General features: G+C 40.5%; 1 long non-coding RNA gene across 2 annotated transcripts in view; it reads right to left on the reverse strand.

Moving 5' to 3' along the window:
* LOC135975350 (uncharacterized) overlaps positions 1-27,020 on the reverse strand; it is a 187,863-nt gene that overhangs the window by 12,937 nt on the left and 147,906 nt on the right. For both annotated transcript variants that reach the window (XR_010592286.1, XR_010592285.1), the window contains one exon: positions 18,029-18,099. This is a non-coding gene — a long non-coding RNA (uncharacterized LOC135975350). The remainder of the gene's footprint in view (positions 1-18,028; positions 18,100-27,020) is intronic.

Below are 27,020 nucleotides of genomic sequence, written 5' to 3' on the forward strand. Positions count from 1 at the left end.
CTGGCTTGAGTTCCTAGAAAACAGCCACTCTCCACCATGAGGTGATAACACAGCAGGCAACTGCACACGTACGTATGATCAGATGCATATTTTGTTTTTCCCTCTGTATTCCACATATACTGTGCAGAGAACACAAGACAAATGGACTTTCCTTGACCTAGACTCACAGAACCCTTTGGGTGGAAAAGGACACCTGGTGACAACTATCTTCTGTAGATATTCCCTTCAGCATCATGGCAGGATTGATATGTTTATCCCTAGATGATCACTGATGGATGAGTGCCAACCCTAGACATCAGTTATAGTGAGGACAATAATTCAATTTCACTGATGCGACTGAAAGGGGAAGTTATTCTGTTAAATGGAAAGCCTTATAAAACAATGTATTATAAAGTGTTTAAAAAACTGGTTCTCAACATCTTCCACACCATGACCCACTTTCCCATAACCATTTTTTCTATATCAGGACCACCCTGAGACCCACCTCCCATTTAGCAGCGATCTACCACAGATTCCCCTCTTGTTTAGCAATAGGGGAGGGTCAGGCGGTCAAAAAATCTTATATAATGATAAAAACAAATGAACAGATTTTTACAAGATGGCTTTTTTCTTTATATCTACAAACTGCAGGCGCTAATAATTCTGGGTAAAGTCTTTTGCCTACAGTTTGTGGGTTTCAGTTTCTGACACTTGTCTTCTAAGTACCTGATTTTCAGGAACAATTAGATATTTGGATGTTTAAAAGATAAAAACTGTGTACACAATGTCTAGCTATCTGTAGAGAGATCTCTATCTATACCAGGGATAGCATGTGGCCCGTCAGGGAAATCCGCTGGCGGGCTGGGCCGGTTTGTTTACCTGCAGCATCCGCAGGTTCAGCCAATTGCAGCTCCCACTGGCTGTGGTTCACCGTTCCAGGCCAATGGGGCAGCGGGAAGCGGCGGCCAGCACATTCCTTGGCCCACGCTGCTTCCCTCAGTCCCCATTGGCTTGGAACGGCGAACTGCGGCCAGTGGGAGCTGCGATTGGCCGAACCTGCAGACGCTGCAGGTAAACAAACCGTCCTGGCCTGCCAGCGGATTTCCCTGACGGGCCTCATGCCAAGGGTTGCCAATCCCTGATCTATACCCATGCCTTGAGCCAGGTTCTAATATCTTTACTCACACTGAATAGTGCCTTGCTCCACAAGTAACTCCACTGAAGTCAACACTGAAACAGCTGAACCATTTAAAATAATCATCTTCATGCAGAAACTCAGCGTGAAAAATTTCAGCCCAAACAATTTAATTTTGGCAAAATTATAAGCAATTGAAAACAGGATCTTATAATAGAAAGTGTTGGTAAACCTTAAGCATAGGTATGGCTACCTGCCCAGGTTGTAATTTGCTGGTACAGGCCAGTAGTAAATTATTATTGCCCTACAGAAAGGGAGAAGCAGGGAGAAAATTGTGCCTTTCAAAGGCACAATTGTTTTCCTGCATTGCTCCTGGGGTAATGCACCTCAGAATCATCAGGCACTAGGACAGATGCAAATGAAAGAAAATTAGAATGAAATAAATTATTATTTTTCACACAGAAACAGATGCACATAAATATATTTATATTAAAAAACTAAACAGAATTTTCCCCGAGTGAATAAACAGCATTCACTGTCTAGGCTGTGCCATTGCTCATAAAGATGATCTTGAGGTTTAGGCTGCGCCCTAGAGTGAATTACAGTACAGCCTTGTATTCACTCTGGTGCCATCTATTATCCTATCGTGTATACTGTTGATTAGGAAGGTGTTTTTTGATAGCTTAGTAGAGGAAAAAGAGCTAGAGGACAGAATTACAATAATGGTTAGAGGCAAAAAGAGGTTTGATATTAACAGCCTGTTAAATTTCTGTTCAAGAACATAGAGTCAAAAGATATTAAGTTATTTTAAACAATGCAGTTGACACTTGTGAAGAAAAGATGTTCTTTGTTGGACCCACCCCAAAATAATCTCCGGTTTAGTCCAGTACATCTCCAAGAATAATACAGACATTCATATGAGGAGGACAGGCTGCCACTGTTAGAATGATGAAATTCACCACAGAAAGGTTGTTTGATTTGCCAGAAAGTTGGATTCTGCTGTCAGAGAGACAAGAACTGTTGCTTCTGCTATTAACCAGGTTGCAAAAGGAAATTACTAACACTATAAAGTTGCTAGGAAAATATGACAGACCCACGATAAACTGATTTGCATTTAAAAAAAAGTCAAACAAGCCTGAGGCATACCCAGGGTACAATCCGGATTAATGAGTAGTGTATCACCCCTGCCCTTTAACCTGGGGTGTCCTTTCCAATGCTTACGGCTGTAGCCTGGATTGGTCACACAAAGCCTCCAGCATGCAGGTCACTCCCATTTATGTCTTTGTGTGTGCTGCAGCCTGCCAGCCACACCTAGGCTCTTACCAGCCTGAATTATACTGCCGGGTGACCGCAACACACTCCCAGTCCCAGATTTTGCCCCCAGGAATGTATGTCCTGTACTGACCAGTCCTCTCCTGGACAATTCAAATTTATATAGGTCCCTTATTTCATCAATGGAAATAATCTGCACACGTTTTGATATCCCAAATGGAGGTACCCAGACACTTCAATTTAACCACAATGGATTAGATAAAACAAGTTTATTAACTACAAAGAGATAGATTTTAAATGGATACAAGTAATGAGGCATGAAAGTCAGAAATGGCAAAATAAAGGAATAACTGGGCTGGTGGAATCCAGGGTGAGACTATTGTGCTATGCTGGTGTCATGGCTCTGAGCCAAAGCTACACAGCACAGAGGCACCCAGAGCTGCAGAATAGGTGGTGAGAGAACCTCTTAGTGGTCTGGATAAACCCCCAAAGTGTCACACTATCATAGTGACCCCCATGAAATTTTACGCTCCTTGGAAAAGGGGTACCTGCTGATCTGTGGGTAGACTATGTACTTAACTAATCAGCACCCCACTACTTACTGGTGGGTCATCACTATGACATGGAGAAACATTTCCTCACACAGGAGATTTCCAGAACCAATGGTTAAGCACCAGAAATGCTATAAACAGGAATGACATTTACTAGTCAGAGGACTGACAAACCTCCATTTAGAGAGAACGGAGCAAATGATAGTGGCAGTTGCATGTATATTCTGATCCTGCAGAGCATACTTGGGCAAAACTCCCAGTTATTTCAATGGCAGGTTTGCCTCCAGGACAGAGGAAGAGAAGGAAAAACAGCAAGAGATGGAAAATTAACAGAATTGATCTGGTTGATAAGAACTAGACATATATGGCAGAGCAGGTTTGGATAAAATAAGATTCCACCTGAAACTTTGCTCCAAACTGTGCTGAACCCTTTTTTGAGGATCAAAAAAGTTTGAATGACTTTCCCCTCAACTGTTTTAAAATTTTGTTCTGCTTCATGGCTCAAAGTGAGACTGAAAACAGACGTGACAAACAAAACATAGCAAGAAATAGAGAACATGAGGTGGTAGGGAATTCCACTGTAGACGGCACTAGATTAGGATTCAGATGTCCTGTGTTCAATTTGAGCTTTAAAACTACTTACTGTGAGACAATGAGCAAGTTTATTCATTCTTTGTACCTCTCTTTTCTATTTAGATTGTAAGGCCTCTGGGTCAGAGACAGTCTCTTACTAAGTGTTTGTACAGCACCTAGCACATTGGGGCCTCTAGGTGGTACTGTAATACAAATAATACTTTAATAACAAAGAAGCTTTTTTGGGGTGGCTTCAGCCTGGGTTCTACTTACTTAAGCTTGGGCCAGATTTCGATGACTTTTGCATTTATTCAATTGCCTATGCAAATGTGGTTGTGTGCGCTTCTATGGTATCTACTAATAAACACAAATGAGATGCACAGATACACACACAGTTACAAAAATCTGGCTGAAGAGGTCTGGATAAGAGACACATTCAGAGTTGAGTGTTAGTCAAACTGAACCTCTAAACCTTTTAAGCTTTGCCCCTAAAAACAAAAGAAATGACAAAATCCTCCCCTGCATTCAAGATTTATGTTTATCCTTTGACAGATCAGCTGCAAGGCACAGCAGTCTGTTAGTCATACACTGAGTGACTTTTTGTTTCCAAATAAGCAATCGCTGTAGTGTGTTTCATTGGTAGACTGTGCACCTCCAGCTCTGTGTTGAGACTGCTTGTTGGTTGTATTTGCTACATCTGTCCTAACTGGCTAGTCTGAAGAACTGAATATACAGTATGAAATTCTCATCTGTGCTCTGGATATGAAAATTTCTGTCAAATTGAATAGGGGGAGGGAGTCCTGAACTAACCATTTATAACCCTCTGGCACCTATTCTGGTATACCTCAGGAATTCAGGCATTTGCTCATGGCACACATGCCTTTAGAGGGCAGTCAAATCTGCTTCCACTATCCTGTAATATCATCTGTTACTCTGCCATGTTTAACAGGATTTGTCTGGTACAGAGCAAACTCTATTAGGCATGTGTTGACCTTGTGAAGATGATTGGGCAATAAAACAAGCCCTCTCAGTTTGTTAAATATGTGACGGTAGGATGTGGACAATTTGTTTTAAACTATATAGTTTTTAAAATGTTTATACTGTTCTTGATATTATGAATGTAAAACAATGGGTCCAGTTCTACAGAATATATTTTAGAAGCAAATACTCATCCCTGCTTTACTACCATTCATTGCTGACACTGCTAATATTGTCTCTGCTGGCACAACAAAAGCGTTAACATATTAAATCACATTTCCACATGATCATAAAAAGTCAACCCATTTTTCATTTTTTACCTTAGATTCTTCAAGCTAGATTTTTAGAATTATACACGCATAGCTGTCGGTAAAAATGTGCAAACATGGGAACTTCACAATAAATCACTCAAATTGCCCTTGCAATTGTAGTAATTGTGCATGCAAATAGTTCGCTAGCTGTCTAACAGATCACTTACATACAGAAAGTGAAATTCACTGCTGGGCAGACGGCCAGCTCGAGCCCTATGCAACACTTAAATGTGACTACAGCCTTGGGCATACCCTCTGCACAGGGCTGAATTTCATCCACACTTACCATAATAGCATGCACAACATAGTAATTGCAAATGCAAATTTACGCGTACAAAAGCACATGAACTTGTATACACACAGTTGCATGCATGCAGTTCTGAAAAATGTGGGCCTCATTTTTGGGGGATGAAATGAAAGGCAGCTTTTGCATTCATCATTTGGCTACAAAAATAATGCAGTTTCTCTTGTTCACATGTAAAAACTAGTGGTTTTACAAAGCTATTTTTACAAGTCTGGTATAGTGCTGAAAAACACTGAACTGGAGTCTGTACAAGTCTGATCACTTCATTAAATGACACTGAACGAGGCTCTTCTAGATGTTTTGTGCTTCTACAGATTTTGCTACTGACACTATATGTATGTGGTTGGTATACAACAGTGAAGTTTAGTTTGGTATTGCAGTTTTTTATTTTGCTGACTCTGTTAGTTTGAGCTTTTCTACCAGAATTTCTCTAGAGGGCAGTAAGGATTCAAAACTGCTTCAATATTTTTTTTAGAAATGACAGATCATCTTTGCACCGCATTAAAGGTTACAAGAGTGGGTGCACATGTTGCAACGTAGGGTGGAACAGCTAAAAGCACATAAAGCATACTGTACACTGTTCCTTCTCATAACATCACCCAGTCTGATATCTCATTGCACATTTTTATTCTAAATTACTGCATGTACTTTGCTTTTAAACTTGATATAAAAGGTAAGGAGCATGTGGTTAACCATGAGCAAGTAAAACGTGGCGAAAAAGAGAGCCTTCTTGTTAATGGAGATCCAATTAATTCAATAGATCTAACTGCATTGGATGGCCACATTTGAACAAGAGTTAAAATTAGAGAGGGTCCTGAACTGAAATCCTGGATCCGTTTACCCCTGAAGCATGCTGGCATTCAAAAACTGGATGAGGACTGAGATTTGAATTTCATAGCTGTCCCCTCTCTCTAATATGGGAATGAAAGATCCTGAACTTTTGGGAATCAAAATCTAGATCTGAATCTAAATGTAGCAATTTTGCGCCTTCTCTAGTTACATCGGAATGTCTAACAATAGGGGTGTGCATTTTAGGTTATTAGAAAGCAGAGCAAAACATATGCAGTAAGGCATGGGTTTATAGAAATAACACAGCAAGGTGGATATGAGACAAACTAAGCTGGAGAAAACAATGTGATGTGTTTTCTAAGAAAAATGGCCTCTAATTTTGTGAGCAGAAATGACAGGAATTAGACAGCTGCCAGACTGCACCTGAAAAACAGGTAGATAATATCTTGTTCTTATATAGCACTTTCCATGGGTAGTTCCCCAAGCACTTTACAAAGGAGGTAAGTATCATTATCCCCATTATTATTTGAAGAGTGAGGTAGTACTCAGTATGGGTAAGAGTGGCAGAATGGGGCCTTATATCTGTATTTTCAAGTCATGCTGGAATGCCCCTCTGAGAATTTGTGTGCAGTGTCAGCTCTAGGTCAGTATATTTGGTGGGGCCCTGTAATTTACCTTAGCAGCCTATGTGTTCATTAATTAAGAGTACTTACAGAAGTAACCTTCAGTTGTCCGTATGGCTACCTGGGGTTTCAATGGAGCCTGCTGTGACTGTATAGAAGCCCCCTATTAAAAAGGTACAAACTATACAGTCTGCGGCACTGGAGCAGCTGCCCAACTTCGAACCTTCATCAGAAAGAGTTATTTGGCTAAGTGGCATTGGCCATTGAGCTGTGCCTGGCTATGGACAAAAGGACAAGCCCAGGCTGATTTTATCAGAACAGTAAAGTTACTTTTGATGACCGTAAGGTGGTATTGCATAGGTTGAATTAGTAGGAATGGATCGAATTACAGTGTAGAGCTGTTCAGCACATTTATAATTAATTGTGTTTTCACCCAAATATGCTTTTTTGGTTGAAGCTGAAACATTTCACAGGGGCATATCGATTCTAGTGATGGTTTCAATGGGAAAGATTCTGAAGTCCAGGGCGTGCGTGCATGCGCAGCTCCAAAAATCTGATCAAAAGAAAGATGGTTTGACCCAATTTTATTTCATGAAAACAGTTGAGAGGTTTCGTTTTCATTCCAATGCAGAACAAAAAACAAATTTCTAAACCGCAAAAATTGTCACAAAATGGAATTGTCCTCTGGGCACCTCTACTGCTGTGATTTCAGGCCTTTTAATGTGGAAATACCCACAAAATGTTGATGGCAATTTTCCAAGAGCTCTCTCTTGTGTGGTACTGCAGGTTTCTGCTCTGATCCTCTCCCCACTTATGTCCAAAATGTATATAAGGCCATAAGATGGCTAGTAAGGCGATGAGGACTACAGTGTCTGGAGTCTACAGACAACATCCAGCTATATATTTCCATTACACCAATCCTGCTGGATTAGTGGAACAGATGACCCTGTGTCTACAAGAGATAGGGGTTTGCATGAGGTCCCGCAGACTGAGGCTCAATCTGCATGAGACAGATAATGTTGATAAGGGGGAAGACGCATCCAGAAGAGTTGTCTAGAATGATAACAGCACCATTAATTGATGATGTGCATCCATTGTTTGAGATTTAAGTTTGAAATTTAGGGAGATTATTAGAATTGAGGCTGTTATGGGCAGCCAGGTAGCAGCTCTGTTGAAGGGCACGATTTTCCACCTGAGCTTGGTAAGGTGAGAGCCAGCATTTGTTTTGTATGACGGGACCTTGTGACATCATTTGAGAGTTGCGGGGGGGGGGGCGGGGGGCGTGCGCGCTCAGTGCTTCTGAAAAATCAGATCTAGATATCTCAAGAAAGACACTCAGCAATTCAGGCAGCCAAAATTAATGAATGCCTTTAAAAATATTGACCTTCGCTTTCTCCATCACCCATCTGATGCCACGTCATTTCTTTCAATGAAATATTAGTCTTAGAAGTAGGTTGAAGAAGGCAGTATTCCTAAAACTGTAAGTTCAGCGCCAAAAATGCTGATGTCCTAGCAGACTTATTTCAGAAAGAGTGCTCTAAGAAGCTGGTATTTTTGCAAATGACAGTGGGTATGGTGTGCCACTCACTCTGTCTTGAGGGACCGTTGAACCTGCACAGCTTTTCACTTTGAGGAGTTACAGTAACACAAGAACCTTGTGTCACCCCATAATTGGTAGATTATATAAATTAGGGCCCATTGATACACCAATGAAATGGGAATTTCCCCCTAATTTCAAATGGATCAGGACTGGGCATGGATCACTTGATGATTACCTGTTCTGTGCATTCCCTGTGGAGCACTTGCCATTGGCCACTGTCAGAAGACAGGATACTGGGCTAGATGGACCTTTGGTCTGACCCAGTAAGGCCATTCTTATGTTCTTATTTTCATCCAGCCTCAAACTTTTCTCATCCTACTTCTGTATGTGCATTTTATATGTTCCCATTTTACACACTGAAAACTTGCATTTGTATGTGAAGCTAGGAGGTCTGAATGCCCAGTTGCTCACATTAAATACATAATGTGATGGAATTCCAAATTTTGAGGGTATGTGCTAAAGGGATTGTGTCCCAGCAGGTTTTCAAAATCATTCCCTATGGCACATTCAATGAGTCTGAGAGTAGAATGCCCACAAATGAATGTGAGCCGGAAATACCAGTGGAGAATTTTTAATAAATTGTTAGTACATAACATTTTTAAAATGAGAAATGGAAAACTTGAATACAATGAGGAGTAGGTTAGTTTTTATGGTAAGGGTTTTGTTTGTTTGTTTTTTCAAAGGAATACTAAATTTAGGGACCTAAAGAGCTTCATGCTTGAATCTATTTAAATAATTATTCTGTAAGTTATTCAACCTTGAATCTATGTCCTTGCTCTCCAGGAGTCTTGGCATCTGGTCTTTAAAAAGTATTGTATTGCTTCACTGTAAAATGAATTTAAACAATCACATAAGATGGAGAACCAGACTCGCCTGACAGTTTTTGGACTAATCTCTGATTTTTCCAACCGATTTTCACCTGCAGCCTCTACTCCTTGCATTCATGTTCTCTGTCTTCTCTTAATATAAGAGGAGCTCATTACGTAATGGACAAAAAGTAGGGAGTACTTTATAGCCAGCGAAAACAATAAGGAGTCCGGTGGCACCTTAAAGACTAACAGATTTATTTGGGCACAAGCTTTTGTGGGGAAAAAAAACCTCACTTCTTCAGATGCATGGAGTGAAAGTTACAGATGCAGGCATTATATAATGACAAGAGAAGGGAGTACCTCACAAGTGGCGAACCAGTGTTGACAGGGCCAATTCAATCAGGGTGGATATAGTCCACTCCCAATAATAGATGAGGAGGTGTCAATTCCAGGAGAGGCAAAGCTGCTTTTGTAATGAGCCAGCCACTCCCAGTCCCTATTCAAGCCCAAATTAATGGTGTTAAGTTTGTAAATTAATTTTAGTTTGTCTGTTTCTCTTTGAAGTCTGTCTCTGAAGTTTTTTTTGTTCAAGAATAGTTACTTTTAAATTTGTTATAGAATGTCCAGGGAGGTTCACCTACTGGCTTTTGTATGTTACCATTCCTGATGTCCGATTTGTGTCCATTTATTCTTTTACGTAGGGACTGTCCGGTTTGGCCAATGTACATGGCAGAGGGGCATTGCTGGCACATGATGGCATATATCACATTAGTAGACATGCAGGTGAATGAGCCCTTGATGGTGTGGCTGATGTGGTTGGATCCTGTGATGGTGTCGCTAAAATAGATATGGGGACAGAGTAAGCAATGAGGTTTGCTACAGGGATTGGTTCCCTGGGTTGGTGTTTCTGTGGTGTGATGTGTAGTTGCTGGTGAGTATTTGCTTCAGGTTGGGGGGTTGTCTGTAAGCGAGGACTGGCCTGCCTCCCAAGATATGAGAGAGTGAGGGATCATTTTCCAGGACAGGTTGTAGATCGTTGATAATGCGCTGGAGAGGTTTTAGCTGGGGGCTGTACGTGATGGCGATTGGTGTTCTGTTATTTTCCTTGTTGGGCCTGTCCTGTAGTAGGTGATTTCTGGGTACCCGTCTCACTTTGTCAATCTGTTTCCTCACTTCCCCAGGTGGGTATTGTAGTTTTAAGAATGCTTGATAAAGATCTTGTAGGTGTTTGTTTCTGTCTGAGGGATTGGCGCAAATTCAGTTGTATCTTAGGGCTTGGCTGTAGACAATGGATCATGTGAGGTGTCCTGGATGGAAGCTGGAAGCATGTAGGTAAGTATAGCAGTCAGTAGGTTTCTGGTATAGGGTGGTGTTTATGTGACCATCACTTATTTGCACTGTAGTGTCCAGGAAGTGGATCTCTTGTGTAGACTGGTCCAGGCTGAGGTTGATGGTGGGGTGGAAATTGTTGAAATCCAGGTGGAATTCTTCAAGGGCCTCCTTTCTGTGGGTCCATATGATGATGATGTCATCAATGTAGTGCAAGTAGGGGACGAGAGCTGAGGAAGCGTTGTTCTAAGTCAGCCATAAAAATGTTGGCATACTGTGGGGCAATGCAGGTACCCATAGCAGTACCACTGACTTGAAGGTATAAGTTGTCCCCAAATCTGAAATGGTTGTGGGTGAGGTCAAAGTCACAAAGCTCAGCCACCAGGCGTGCTGTGGCCTCATCAGGGATACGGTTCCTGACAGCTTGTAGTCCATCCTCATGTGGGATATTGGTGTAAAGTGCTTCTACATCAATGGTGGCCAGGATGGTGTTTTCAGGAAGAAAACCAATGCATTGTAGTTTCCTCAGGAAGTCGGTGGTGTCTCGAAGATAGCTGGGAGTGCTGGTAGCGTAGGGTCTGAGGAGAGAGTCCAAATAGCCAGATAATCCTGCTGTAAGAGTGCCGATGCCTGAGATGATGGGGCGTCCAAGGTTTCCAGGTTTATGGATCTTGGGTAGCAGATCGAATACCCCTGGTCGGGGCTCTGGGGTTGTGTCCGTGTAGATTTGTTCCCATGCTGTAGCCGGGAGTTTCTTGAGCAGATGGTGTAGTTTCTTTTGGTATTCCTCAGTGGGATCAGAGGATAGTGGCCTGTAGAATGTGGTGTTGGAGAGTTGCCTGGCAGCCTCCTGTTCATAATCTGACCTGTTCATTATGACTACAGCACCTCCTTTGTCAGCCCCTTTGATGATAATGTCAGAGTTGTTTCTGAGGCTGTGGATGGCATTGTGTTCTGTACGGCTGAGGTTATGGGGCAAGCGATGCTGTTTGTTCACAATTTCAGCCTGTGCACATCCGCGGAAGCACTCTGTGTAGAGGTCCAGTCTGTCATTTTGACCATCAGGAGAAGTCCACACAGAGTTCTTCTTCTTGTAGTGTTGGTAGGAGAGTTCCTGTGGGTCAGTGCACTGTTCAGAGGTGTGTTGAAAATATTCCTTGAGTCGGAGATGACGAAAGTAGGCTTCCAGATCACCACAGAACTGTATCATGTTCGTGGGGATGGTGGGGCAGAAAGAGAGTCCCCGAGATAGGACAGACTCTATACTTTATAGCCAGTGGTATCCTTTATAAACAATGTGTAGATATGGCAATCTCCTGCAATATATTTGAGAGATCTTACTGTATTAAGTTTATGTATCATTTTGGGCCTGGGATTGCATGTAATTCCATGGGGGAGAGTGACCATAGCTGCTCCAGGAACTAAGAACAGCATGTGTGTCGAGGGGAGGGTTAAACAAATTCACTCAGGTTGTAACATCTCCAGAGAAGTAACCACCACCTGGAAAGGCTCATGTATACTAGTTCAAACTGGATTCTCCAGAGACCAACAGACAAAAAAGGACAGAACCTTCTGTCCAAGGGAGGCCCCAGTCTTTTCTGGGAAGGGTTTGAAGGATTTTGGTCTACTGAGGCCTGATAAGACTAATGGGTGACCTCTGGTAAGCTTTTAGCATGCATATAGGAGCTTTTTTATTGTATTTTTTATTTTTTCTCTGTAATGCTTTTGCCTTAAGAATAAATATGCTTGCCTATAAAGAGCTTTGTGGTGACTTGTGACTGCTGGCAATAATGCTATTCAAAAGCTTTGGAAAGAAAGCAAAGTGTAATGCCGGTCTGTTTAGGCAGTCTGGCTATCACATCATAGGCAGGGAACAGTGCAACCTGGAAAAACCTAGGTCAAGAGGGAGAGATCCCCAGTCTCTGCCCAAGAGAGATGATGGCTAAATAGCCAGGTGCCTAGACTGGGTGCCCTTGGTGGACCAAAGAAGGGGAATCTGGGTACATTTGTCCTCAACTGTGACAACCAGCAGTTCATATGTGATGAAAAAAAAGACATGGGAAAAAAAGACATGGGAAGTTTGCGTTGTAGGTTTCAAGTAGCTTTTACTCCCGATTAGGTAGTCTGGTATATCAGTGAGCCCATAAATATGGGTGTCTTGGAAGTACCCCTTCAAAAAAAGGTTATCCAACTAAAATAGATATATTTTGGAGGCTGTAGCCCAAGAGCAATTGCTATTTGTTGTCCACAGTATAATTCACAACAGACTGTCTCTCAGAAAAAAAGCTTTTAGCTAAGGGGCTATGATTTTAGGAAGGCTTTATACTCCATGTGTGCACTATGGATCATGGGAGTAGGAAGCAATAAAAGTTGAGCACAGCTGGTATACCAGAGTGACAGCATTACGACTTTTATCAATTGTGTGAGAAATAAGTGCAAGTCTTAGTAGAGGATTATAGCCCAACTAAACCATACTCCTATGCTATGGATTTATGGAACACAGTCCACCCTGTAAAGCAGTTGTTTAAAAATCAAGGGCCTGCAAACCTTGTTCACATGAGTAGCTCCATTAAGTGTAGTGGAGTAGTCACATGAATAAGCACTATACATGGGAGTAGGGTGTGTGAGATCCATCCTCAACCAACATATAATTTTTCTTGTACTGTGACAACCTGAACACCCAGAAAGTTAAAATAACGAAACAATCAACCCACCCGTGGGAAAGATCATCTGAGAGACAGTGTAACTCAACAGAGAGGACTGTAGACTGGGAGTTAGAACACCTGGGTTTTATTCCTGGTTCTATCACTGACCTGTTGCATAACCTTGAGCAAATTACTTTACCTCTCTGTATTCTTGCTCCCAGAATATTCATTCAATATCATTTGCCCAGACAGTACTTTCCTCCAAGAACACAACTGTATTGAAAGGGTAAAACAGGCCAAGTTTTTAGTAGTTTTGAGTCAGTCAGCTACTCAACCTTACAGCCATTACTGTGAGATGAAGGGAAGATGGGTGATTTCTGTAGGGTACCTGCAGGGAGATGCATGCCAGGTGATTCATAAGTTGTTAGTCAGGAGCTGTTAAATATCTGCTTTTTGCCAATGCTTGCTCTGTTTTGGTCTGCCAAAGATTCTGGATAAACAGTCACTGTCAAAATTTATAGTTACTCAGGGGAAAACAAAAGCTTTTTGTGGCATAATTCAACACCATAAATTAAAACAAATGGTTTAAAAAAATTAAGAAGTTACATCATGTTTTAATGTAATGTAATGTGGCAGGTCATGCTTTTAATTTTAATAAGCATTAAAGAGAGAGAGAGAGAGAGATTTGGGAATGTGAACACTGCTTCTGAACTCATAACATCCCATATTGGAGGCTCTGGTCAAGTGGGTTCACCTCGGAGACCTGGGTATAAATTTTGCTTCATGGAAATTATTTGAAATTAATTCTGGAGATAGTAATATCAATTAGTGAACTGATTTCCACTCCATACACCATCCAGGAAAGTGCCAACAGCAATATTAGCACCTATATAGTACTTGTCATCCACAGATGTTACAGTGCTTTACAAAGCCTTATTACCCTCAGTTTAACTTTTCAAAAGTATCCATTAACTTTTTGGTACCTCAGTTTTTAGGGTGGCAAACTTAAAACACCTGTGGCCTGGTTTTCAGAGGCATTGAGCAACCGTAGCTCCTACTGACTTCACCTGGAATTGTAGCTGAGCTCCTCTGAAAAACTGTCCCTAGGTAATGGCATCTCAAGTTGGGTGCCCAAAAACTGAGGTACGCCATATTAATGGTCACTTGAAAATTTAGGCCTAAGTGACTTGCTCAAGGTCAGAACTGAGAATCGAACTTCTTACTCTTGAAGTCTGTGGGAAATAAAAACGCTTGGCACCTCTCAAGATGGGGCCTGCACTCAGACATAGGGAAGCAGCATGGTCCAGTGAAGAATAGGGTGATGTACTAAGAATTAGGGTACCTGGGTTCTCTGTTTTTCATGGCAAGGATTATGCCTTCACATGTTTGTAAACAGCATCTAGCACTCAAGGGCCATGATCCCCAGTTCAGGCCTCTGGACACTACCACAATAGAAATATTTAAGAAGAAGAAGAAGAATTTGTAGGGATGGACACATTGGAAGCATGTCCAGACTGTCCACAGGGGAACAGTATCCCATTCAAGATTTTGCTGGCTGCACTTTAGTTCACTAATTTACCATAGTTCATGAAAGGTGCTATCTGAATGCAGCTGTTCACTTTTTTAGTCATATTTGACACAGCTTTATAAGATGGCCTTTGCTCAGTTTAGCCTTGGGACACTGAGAAGTCTTGGAACTCACTCTCCAAGGCTGTCAGAAACGTGACACTTTTTGGAGACATCATGCACAATCCTTGAGAGAATAAACCAGGGTCTGACCACTGGAATATATCTGTGCAATTTGGTGTCCGGCTCAAATCTGAGATAACCACCTGACTCTATGCTAAACCTGATGTGATTGGTTGTGGGCTGCACTTTCTTCCATTCTCCCTTTTAATTTTTCTTTTTAATCCCCTTATTTTGCCTATGTTTTCCTGATATTTCACTTTTCTTTCCTAATTCTCATTTTTGCCTTTTCAGTCAGGTTCAGAATACAGGGGAAAGGGTGACCCAATTCCTTCAGAAGGGACATCTGCCCCGTGACTTGACTGACAGGAGGTACCCTTAAGAGCCATGCCATGAGCATCCCTCAAGTCCAGCTGAGACTAACAGTGTTACTCCTGTGCACTCAGGGCTATATTCTGATCTCAGTTACATAGCTGTAAATCATGAAAGACTGCAACAAAGTCCATAGCATTAACCTGGTATAGGTCAGCCCAAATTAACACTTTCAGGCTTTGACAAAAAGGCCTATTGGACTGACATACTCACTACACCTCGCACACTGATGTCATGGTATTTATTTAAGAGGTGATGTAGTATATTTAAAATCTAATAAGACACTGGCCATTAATGTCACTATGAAATATTTGTAGGTGAAATTATGGATATTATGTCCTGGAGACTATGAACAGACAAAGGAGACAAAAAAGGGGTTTTCCACATAAAGGCAAAAGAAAACATGGTGGGAGATGCCCTGTTCAGAAAAGAGAGTTCTGACCTACTGCTTCTAGGTCAGCCAGTGGCTAACCCTCCTGCAGTTTTTTAAGTGGGGACCCCCAGATGGCAAGGGACTCCCTGGTATGAAGCAGTGAGTTTCAGGTGGCCTGACCAGCCCAGTATACCCCAATTCTGGCAAACTTCATAATCTGTATTTAAAATGGGTCATGCAAGGTATCATATGCGAGCGAAGAAGTGACACACTGATGATTAATATCACTGTGAATATCACTGTTTGCATCAACACTACATAAGGAATTATGGCTACTCACTAATATTATGCTTTCGAGTCTGTGACCAAACAACGGGAGAGAAACAGGTTTTCTCCCAGACAGGAAGGAAGGCAGCTGTCTATTGGTTGTCTATGTAAATTAAGCATAGTGGAATCAGAACAACGGAATATGAATCAGCAGGGGAATGGGAAGTCCACAGGAAAGGAAGAACAGCATGAGGCCATCCAGAGTCTGGGGACAAAACAACAAGTTTGGGAAGACATAACGAGAGAGAAGGTGCCATCTTGGCATGCAAACAGGACCAGAGCTCTTGCAAGCTGAGAAGGATGGGCCCTTCAATCAAGGGAGTTAAAGTCTCTGGGAATTGAATACAAGTGAAAATACCCTTAGGTAAAGAACTTTTGCAAGAGAGGAAGACAAGGTAAACCAGCTCCTTGTGCTTTGGTGGAAGGTTCTGACTCAGAGAAAGTCAGCCATGGCTGGGAAGAAGAAAGATTGGTAAGAACTTTACCTTGAACCAAGGCTGTAGCTTGTTGAACTCTTAGCCACTATAAAGTCTATTTTACTTTTATTTGTTTGTAACCATTTTGTCTTTATCCCTTGTACTTTAACTCAGTTAAAACCTCTCTTTTTGTAAGTAAACTTGTTTTACTTTGAATCTAAACCAAGCCAGTGCTGTGTTTGAATTGAAGTGATTGTTAACTCCCGTTAAAGTAATCAGCTGTGCTTTTGTCTCTTTAAAGGAGCACCAAACCATATTACTTCTCTGAATGTTCCAGGAGAGGGCAGGATACTTCAGGACAGATGATTTGGAGGAAATTTGGGACTAGGAGTGTGTTGGGGTCACTTGGCTAGTAGTAACCAAGGCTGGTGGAGACCAGAGTGTGACTATGATGTAACAAACAGGCTGCTGGAGTCAGTTGCTAAACCAAGGCTGCTCAATACAGAGACACCCAGTGCATGCCTGTATGTTGGCTGGGAATGTGTAGACAGATAACTACAGCAGCAGAACATTTTAAGACACTCAGGGTAACAGGACAAGCAGTGACAAAACCAAACTAAAGCTTCCTTTGACATGGTAATAAGCCTTGTGGATAGGAAGGAAGTGGTAACTTGTCTTTAATATCTTGTCTTTAATAAGGCTTTTGATACTGTTTCACATGACCTTCTCATAAACAAATTAGGGAAATGCAACCTAGATTGAGCTACTATAAGGTGGGCACATAACCGGTTGGAAACCTGTTCCCAGAGAGTAGTTATCAGTGGTTCACAGTCAAGCTGAAAGGACATAATGAGTGGGGTCCAGCAGGGATCAGTTCTGGGTCCAGTTCTGTTCCATATCTTCATCAATGATTTAAATAAGGGCATACAGAGTACACTTATAAAATTTGCGGATGATACCAAGTTGGGAGTAAGTGCTTTGGATGACAGGAAGGAGTACTGCGGAAAGGGATCTGGGGGGTCACAGTGGATCACAAGCTAAATATGAGTCAACAATGTAACACTGCTGCTGCTGCAAAAAAAAAAAAGCAAACATAATTCTGGGATGTATTAGCAGGAGTGTTGTGAGCAAGACACAAGAAGTAATTCTTCCACTCTATAGGGCCTCAACTGGAGTAGTGTGTCCAGTTCTAGACGCCACACTTCAGGAAAGATGTGCATAAATTGGAGAAAGTCCAGAGAAGAGCAACAAAAATGATTAGAGGTCTAGAAAACTTGACCTGTGAGATAAGATTGAAAAAACTGGGTTTGTTTAGTGTGGAGAAGAGAAGACCGAAGGGGAACATAACAGTTTTCAAGTACATAAAAGGTTGTTACAAGAAGGAGGGAGAAAAATTGTTCTCCCTAACTTCTGAGAATAGGACAAGAAGCAGTGGGCTTAAATTGCAGCAATGGCAGTTTAGGTTGGACGTTAGAAAAAACTTCCTGTGGTTAAGCACTGGAATAAATTGCCTAGGGAGGTGGTGGAATTTCCGTCATTGACGATTTTTAAGAGCAGGTTAGACAAACACCTGTCAGGGATGGTCTAGATAATACTTAGGCCTTCCAGTCCTACCTATGATTCTCTCACCAGTCAGGGTTGCAGTGCAAAATGTATCACAGGCAGCACCATGTGTGTCACTAGGGGTCCCTGTTACATAACATATATTGTATGGCACTTCCTTCATTCAATTTTGCATGAATTTAGGACTAGCTGACAAAAGTACTGGTAGAAAGGTTTCCCAAAGGAACAGGTGCCTTGAATTTCCCAATGAGCATGTCCATTCTGGCATTTGCCCTCAGTCACATAGACATAAATGCTGTGAATTTATGGTGTATTACTTCATTGTAAGTCATAACAGGACAAACCAAAATGCACATCAGGTTTAACAAAGTATTTTTGAGGCTTTTTACTTACGACACTGTAAAAAAGCAAGGTCTCTGGGCTAAAGTTCACTGGACTCCAGATTCAGAATTCACAAAGAGAGCCTATTGGAGATACAGAAACAAAATTCATGTTAGTGAGATGAAAGTAACAAGACTAAAGTAACTGCGCAGAAGAGCTATAGCATAAGAATCAGAGGCAGCAGACTTGATTATGCTCTCATGCACACTAGTTTTATGCTGGTGTAATTCCATTGATTTCAAGAGAGTTATTCCTAATTTACACTGGAGCAAAGTCAGGGTGTTAGAGAAGGGGTAGAAAGAACTGGAGATGTACTGTGGTTTAAAGATGAGAGCCAATGGGACTCTCTCTTTGTAACCAATGAGAAAAAAAGAATTTTTTAGAATTTGATATTTTCTATTCTTTTTGCTATATTAAATTAATGGACCCATTTCTCATCTTTTTTATATTCATATAAAATTAGGAGCAACTCAACAAATTAATCGAATTACCCTAGTTTAAATCGGCCATAAGTGAGGTAAAAAACAGATTCAGTCATTACATTAAGCGTTTAATTAACTGTGACTGAAATTTCCACAGTACACATTTCTGTGTATAAAAACATGGATTTGAGCCACAGAGGTATTTTGTCTGCTCAAACGGGCATTTGTGCACCTAACTCCCATTTTTAAAATCAAACGTCAGAGGGCTCTTTGCATGTTGTGCGTATGTGTGCAGCTGCATGCTCACAGTACGTTTGCTTGTGCACATGCAAGTGGGTCTAAAACACTTGCATGTGAACTCTTCCAATTTGAATGCACACGTGACAGATTGGACATAGAAGAGTAGACACAAGGCTGCATGTACAAGAGATTTCCAACATCTTTTTTTTTTTCTTAATCAAGCTTCCTAATGTCTTCTTAGCTTGCGAAGTTACCTAATTTACATGTACAAATGCAAGATTTTTGTGCATGCAAACACAAGCACTTGCAAATTTCAGAGCACAGTTGAAGAGCTCAATTTTGGGGGCACCTTTGAACAAGCCTCTTGACAAATTAGGCTGTGAAAGAATTTGGATTACTCAGACTGAGTGAATTTATCACTGTTGGCTTTCACAGCATTGGAAAATGTTGTTTGTATACTTTTACACGAGAAATTATGTTGCATACAGCAACTACCAATTTACTTTCTTTAACATGATTAATTATGAGCCATAATAATCTCTTCTAGAGTCACCTTTTTGGTTCCATCATCCCATCCTATATTGCATTCTCACTGGGAATTGGAAAGTTGCATCATGCAAACTGGACCTGCCCACTCCAAAGTTCTTTGTTAATGATAGTTCACCCCAAAGCATGTCAATTACATCAGCACTCCTTTGTGCTCACTCTACCTTCTGAAACCAATTTGGAAATTACATGACATGTTTTATTTCCAGCTACCCCTAGAGCTGGCCCCACAGGTCAATAATCTGGGTTGACAAGATGGGTGAGGTAATATTTTTTATTGGACCAACTTCTGTTGGTGAAAAAGACAAACTTTCGAAAGCTTCTCTCTCTCTCTCTCACCAACAGAAGTTGGTCCAATAAAAGATATTACCTCACCCACCTTGTCTCTGTAATATCCTGGGACTGACAAAGCTACAACTACAAGCTAGGTTGTCAGAGAGACAGCAGAAATGAGCTGGCATGCTGCTTTGGGCACACATGTCTAAAGTTTGCCAGACATGATGTAAAGCATCCAAACCAACCAACAGTTACATGGCATGTTTTATAATGGATCTGTAGCTTGCAAGATATCTGTAGAGTGCTCAGCTGTTCTGTCAGAAATTCAGTACCACTCAAGTTATAACTAGCGCTTCAATATCTGTTTAATGGAATTTCATATGGAATTTTTTGTTTCTTGTGGTTTCTAATATCCTCAGTTTTCATTATAGTTACAATTTCAACAGAAAACCCATATTTACACCACAGACATGCAAAAACTTGAGCTCCGTATTTGCATGGAAAATGGAAGCAACTTAACTTATAAACAGACCCTTTTTGTTAACAAATTTAAGGTATCATAGGGAAATTGTCCATGAAATTGGGCCTGTTTTAGACCTTGTGAAAAAATGCAAAATATCTTAAATTTTTCATTTTGGGCCAAGCATTTCACACTGCTAACCATATTCCCCTTGCTCTATGGTCTCTGCAAAGTATTACACATTTTATCTGTCTGGGTAGTATCACTGAATTACATAATTACAATTTATAAAATCCCCTTTACTGATTTTCCTCAAAAGTTTAAAAGTAAAATAAGAATCCATCCAAAAAAAAGCACCCAAAAAGCTACACACTTTTTTACATTTCATGATTAATGGGCTCTATTAATTCAACCATGTTGTTTGATCAAATGACAAATCATTGAAATAAACCATGCTTAAGGCTCTAAAATAGTTTTTAAGAATTGCAATTTCTGTTCTAAGGAGCTGGTAAAGCAACTTTTTCAGAATAACCCTCTCTTGGGCTATGTATGAAAGAGAATTTTAGGGTTTTTTTAAGCAAAGGTCTGCTTATAAGCACACATTGAATTTACTGGGGATCAAATTCACTTCTCTGCAGAGAACTAGACCAGTCCTGTACACCATTTGGTCCCTTGTTAAGTCAAAAAAGGTCTTAGTTGGTGAATAGATCTTGGGCTGATCTGCCACACTGGGGTGAATTTCACACTGAATAAGTAGTATAAGTAGAGCATAAGTGTTACAGAAGTCCTCAGGATTGTGAGGACCCTTTCATAAGGGTGAGTTTCACCCTAAAGCTGTTACAGGAAATATGAATTAAACAAATGTTGTGTCACCATTTATGTAATACCATTATTTCTTCTTTATACTAACTTACATTTGTCCAACCTATGCCTAAACCAAAGCTTTTGACTTCTCATTTCAATCCTTCCTTCTGATCAGTTTATGGCATTTTCTCTGGTAACAGATTATCAACTCTGAAGAAAACTTGAGGCATTCTTTTTTCATTTGAATAGCCTATAGACCCTCTTTTACTTCATCTCACCAGTGATACATTTTTTTACACTTGAAATGGGATGCCTTTCAAACAGAAAGTTGGCCGTCTTACCAGAATATAAAGCAATGTGGATGAAGATCAGAGATGCATACATTTGCTAACATATCATAAACAGATCAGACATTAATAGCTACAATTTCACTAGCCTCAATGAAGGATGGACAATCATGACACTTCAACCCTTGTTTGATGTCCACCACTAAAAGAACAGTTAACTCAACCTTTCCTAAAGCAGTCATCTGGGGATGTTTCCAGACACGCTTTCTGTAGGCTGCTGGCCTGCCTTCTCAACTCAGGAAGGACTCACTGCCATGCCCAAGTCTCTTTCAGACTCTCCCCTCAGGGCACTGTTTAATAACTCAAACACTAACCTTAGTCAAAAGAGTAAAACAAAGCAGATCCTCTGTCCACCATGGCCTACAATTCCCAGAGCCTTTCCCCCTTGCCTCTCTGTGCTGAAAGGAAGGCACACTCTGCCTTTGCCTTCCCTTCAATCACCCTTCTTCAGGGCCTGCTTCAGGAGGCGCTGTTCCTCCTGCAACTCCTTCCAACTCACTTCTGTCAGCCTTTTATAGCAAACATCTGACCCCTTCTCAGGTGGGTCTAATAATTCAATAGGGCTGACTGGCCCCAGGTCCTCTGGTCCTTAAAGGGGCAGACTACCCAGTTAATACTTTTTAAGAGCATCAACAACTGATATCACAAGATGCTGGAAATGCAAGATGTAGGATGTGAAGTCTAACTTTAAAATGATTTTCAAGCAATGCAGCAAGGCCATAATATCAAACATTGCTAAGCTCACTCCCGGAGAAGTCAGGGTTCAGTCTTCTACAGGAATAGCCCATTGTACAATATGGACAAAGAGCAGTAGCAACATCCTCAGGGTTTGGCAAAACCACCATGAAGGGGTCTCATGGTTTTCTGAAAGAAAACCAAGTTACCATCAAACCACATCTTCCTTTTCTGACCCCTTTACTTACTAACGCTTCATCCCAGTAGCGCCCGTTAAGCGATGATTCAGACTTTATGTAACAAGAGTCCACACATAGAAATTAGGTCTGGAATTTTCTAAGGTGTGTAAGGGGTACTCTCTATTTTTACAATAGTCAATCTGTATATGAACACCACCACAGCAGCCACAATTAGAGCATTCCTTAACAATATAATGATTAGGGGTAAAATTTGCAAAAGTGCCCAAGCAATTTAGGAGCTTAAGTTTCATTTTCAAAAGTGACTTAGTCACTTAGCACCTAAGCATTTAGACACCTCAATACCTTTGTCAATATGGACCTCAGGAGCCAAGTTCCACTGAATTTCAGTGAGCTTTAGGCTCCTGAGTGACTGTAACTTTTGAAAATGGGACTTAGGCAGTTTTGAAAATTTTGCTGTAGAACTAATTTTGCATGTGTCACACTCAAATCAAGTCCAGTCAGGAATCCTTTGGCTTCTCCCATATACTTGGGTACTACTTTATCATAGGCACAGAGACCCAAGAATTTATTGCTCCAAACAGAATTTCCAAGGAATAACAAACCCTTTAGGAGTTGCAAATCAACAGGAAAAGTTCTTAGAACCGTATGTAACTATTGATCTGAAGACACAAGGAAGTTACATTTTTTTAAACCTCATTTTACAGATGTGGAACTGAAGCACAGACTTACCTATAGGGGCACAGAAGTCAGTGGCAAAGCTGGGAACAGGCCCTTAAATACAAGACCATCCTTTCTTCACTTAGATAACCTTCTGACAAATCTGCTATGAATTTGGAGTTTGAAACAAACACAAAAATAGGTAATTCTTGCATGGTTTTGTAAAATAATTAAAAAGAACCAGACAAGTCTGGTAATTAACTTGGACATCTGGGATGAGAGCATTCTGCTTCCTTACTTGGGCTTCCTAACGAGTTCAGCGAGGGCCATTGGCTTTTGAACTTTCTCTAGAGAACAGATGAATAGCTGGGTGTATGGAATGTTGATAAGACATAGATTTATTTTGAATGAGGTGACCGTAAAGCACGCACCGGGGTATTACAACCAAGACTCTTGTTAATACAAAAACACGGGGCACGTTCTGACCTACTACGGGTGTCAGATGGGACAGATACAGAAATATATGAAAAGATTCTTCACTAGACAAATTGCTTTGCCGTCAGATTTGTTCTTCTGTTTCATGTGCGCATGGAAGAGAGGAGCAAAGAAAAGGCAAGAAAGGCACTTAAAGAGCAAAAATAAAAAATAGTGAAGAAAATTGGCCCTGGCATGGAGATAATGGGCTAGCTTCTTGGCCGCAGATGAGATACGTTCATGGAGGCAGGGCAAGAAAGTGGCTTTAAGATGATTTTCCAGCTTCCTTGTCCTGGGGCTGACCCTCAGTGTAAGTTAGAGCAGTCTCTGGCCTGCTGTAAATCACACTTAACTGCCCACAGCTCCAAGGGGCCATTTCCACATCCAGAGACTGATGGAGCAGAATGGTTCTCTGGTCACACTCCTTTAACTCCCAGACTGCTTCCTGTGCTGGGGACTGGGAAGAAGAGGGATGCATAAAGTCAGCTACACCAGCTCTACCCCACCTAGGGAATCCTAAGCTAAGTAGCAACACCAGTCTCTGGCTGCTTTGTGCTGCCAGAACTTTATGAAATAGTCCAAGGTTCTGATCCCTTGGGCCTAATTCACAATGTAGTTACACAGATGCACCCTCTTGAAGTCATTGTCATTGCAACTGCACAGCTGAATGGAGAATTTACGTCAGAAAATACAGCACCTAGCCAATCTAAAATTCTGTTACCTTGGAGGCTAACATTCATGTTCTTAAATATATGTCTCACTTGGTTTTCTCTCTTCAAGGGGTAAAGGCACATTTGGCAAATGTGAATTGAGCTTTTAAACTGGCACCAGAAGAGGACATTGGCTTGATCGCACAGGGACCAGTACAACTGCATAGAACTCTTGTGGAGGTATGGTTAATGCTAACGAGGGAAGGATGAAAGAGAAACAGAAAGATGACCTTCTGAAGATGGTTTTAATTCGAGTGCCACAAACCCTCCGAGAATTGTGAACTGCCTCTATTGCTCTAAAACTGGTGTTAATCCTGATGCCTAAGAATGATCACTCAATGTCAACATTATTTACTATTTCATTGCTGGCAAAAACAGATAAAAAAGAGGTAAGATGATCATATGGGCAATATCTTGTATAATCTATTGTGAGTGGCATCTTGTTTTGACTTCTCATTTTGGTGTAGTGGGTAGAAGTTGGTTGGTGAGCAAAGCTTGACAGACTGGCACTACTATTTTTTTGTTTTGTTTCTTCTAATTTGATCCCCGAGTGAATCTCTTCCCTGGCACAAGAGGATTTGCTGGCACAGGAAAGTTTAAATTACACCTCCCTGTGTTAGTAGCAGTGAATTTGGCCTGTGGTTATAATGTCATTTCATTGCTTTGCACATCAGAAGAAAACCCTCTGACACAGACACTGGTTTACCTTAACTGGAGTGACTCATCATTTTCCCACAATTAAATTTTGAGCTCTAATGCAAAGCAGACTTATCTGCTTTGACAGGACACTACAGAATAAACAGAAAAGATTAAATTTGTATTGGCAGCTACCACTGCGCTGCTGTTATGAGTAATACAGCATAACTAAAAAGGACACCAGGAAATCAACATAGATTCTTGTTGCTGAAGAACCAAAAAAGAAGAAGGAGGAAGATCTGATGATTCCTGGCAAATCTGATTGTTCTGTACTATATCAAGCCATGGACTAGGAACAGCAATGAAGATATTTTTTCCCCCTCTCTGCATTTTTAAAAATTCATTCATTGTACAGGTTTATTTAAAATACGCCACTCCATCTAGTAAAGGAGTAAGTACATCTGTTAAAAATATACCTTCAAAATACAAATTGAACCAATGTTCACATGTACAGATACCCTCTCCCTGCATAGTCTCCCTCCCACTTAATCCTCTTTGCACCCCTAGACATAAGAGGAAGATTAGCTACTATGATGATGTGGGCTACTTCCATAGAAAGATTAGAACCCCACATATAACAAATTCAAGTTCTCTCAAACCAAGTCCAATTCCAGCACGGAGTCCTCCAGCCTGAAAACACTTTAGATTTTCTAATATCAAATCTAGGGTAGAGCTGGGTGAAATTTTTTGGCCCAAACTTTTTCTCAGCAAAAACTGCAGATTTGGAGACACAGAAACATTACATTGGATTTGCCAAGTTGTTTCCTTAAAATAACAAAAACCAAAACCAGAAAGTCTGAAAAAGTCAAAACATTTTCATTTCAACATTTTGAAACAAAATATTTTAATTATCCAATTCAAAGCAACTTTTTGTTTTGAAATGTCCTTCAATTTTATTAAAAAGATACGAAGTTAAATGCTCAAAATCAAAACAATTTCTTCCCTGATTTTTCAGAATTGCCAAAGAACTGAAAAGCCAGTTATTTGCATAGCTCTAATATAGGGATGTATAATTCCAATGCCTTTGCTGATCTCAGCTGCATTCATATCATACAAGGGAGAAAATGGTCTTTCAGATACAGTACCAGGATCCAAAACATTTACTACTTTATAACTTCATAGTCTATTTGAAGGCAATTTTTGATGGGCAAAGTGGTTCAGGAATTAAACAAACATTGAATCAAAGCAAAGCCAACATTTTTGGAGGTTCAAAGAAGTTTAGAAAACTTAATAAAATAAAATAAAATAAAAAGAATCAGGCATGTTTTTATCTCTTGTTTTGAACCCAAATCAGCAGTAGCTATAAAAATATGATGAGAAAGGCTAGTCTTATAACATTTCCAGCTCAGACAAGGAATCATATGTGTCATACACATTTCAAAGAGCAGCAGAAAAGCATTTGAGGGCAGATTTTGTTTTAATTAAAAAAAAAAAAAAAAAGATTACGCATGCAATTGCATGAGCAAAACTCTCATACCGTAATGTTCCAAATTTGAACGTGAATTTCTTGTGATTGAGCACACAGATCAGATAATGTCGTGTGCAGACAAACAGAACTGCTCATCTGCATGAACAATTTTGCTAACTATATGAGCAAATTAGGGAAATGATGCAATGTTGAAAATTTGGATCCCGAATCCTTGTATGCTCCTCTGGACTGAACCCCTAAAACTTTTGATATTTTGTAATCGCTAATTGCAATAATGCTGATGCTGGGTCTGTAATTTCAAAATGAGAAGTATATTTAACAGCAGGTGACTAAGATCCGGTATTAAAAAAGCAAAACTATTGCAAACAATGAGAAAACTGGATAAAAAAGGCAAAATCTAAACAACCTCATTCATATTATATAACAACATAACCTCAAGTACCTATACAAAATTGGTAACCTTAAATAACAATAAATAATGTAAATAGCTCATAGAAGGTGGAATGACTTGGCAGGGTTTTCATTTTTCAATATGCTTAGTGGTCCACTCTAATCTTGGTAAAGTAATATGGAGCAGTTCTGCTGGTAGGTTTAGATTTCAGACTACAGGCCTGTCACAGTGTAAATTACCATTTCTTGGATACACCTTGACATTCATTTTCAAAATGTAGCATTTTAAAAATACTCCCTATCACAGAGACTAGGGGCATGGTGGTGTTTAGAAAAAAGTCAGTGTGGGGTTTGTTAACAGAAAGGAATTGGGATTGATTTCATTAGGGAGTTAACCTAGTTTTTATTTTTGGACCATAAATGATAATTTGAACCCTGACTTCTTTCCAAAAAAACTAATATGATCCCTGATCCCTCAGTCAGATCTATAGAGGTGAATCCTTGTGTCTGGTGGAGTCCCATTAAGTTCAGTGAAACTCAGCATGGTTGCAATGTTTGCACTATATGGATAAAGTGCAGTGGTATCAGTATGCAGGGAAGGGCTCTCCAAGGAAAGACAAATGGAAGTGGCTCTGTGTCAGTGTATCTTTGGACAGCCTTAAAGAGGTCTTTTTAAAT

Source organism: Chrysemys picta, chromosome 13, assembly GCF_011386835.1.
Source record: "Chrysemys picta bellii isolate R12L10 chromosome 13, ASM1138683v2, whole genome shotgun sequence".
NCBI lineage: Eukaryota > Metazoa > Chordata > Testudines > Emydidae > Chrysemys > Chrysemys picta.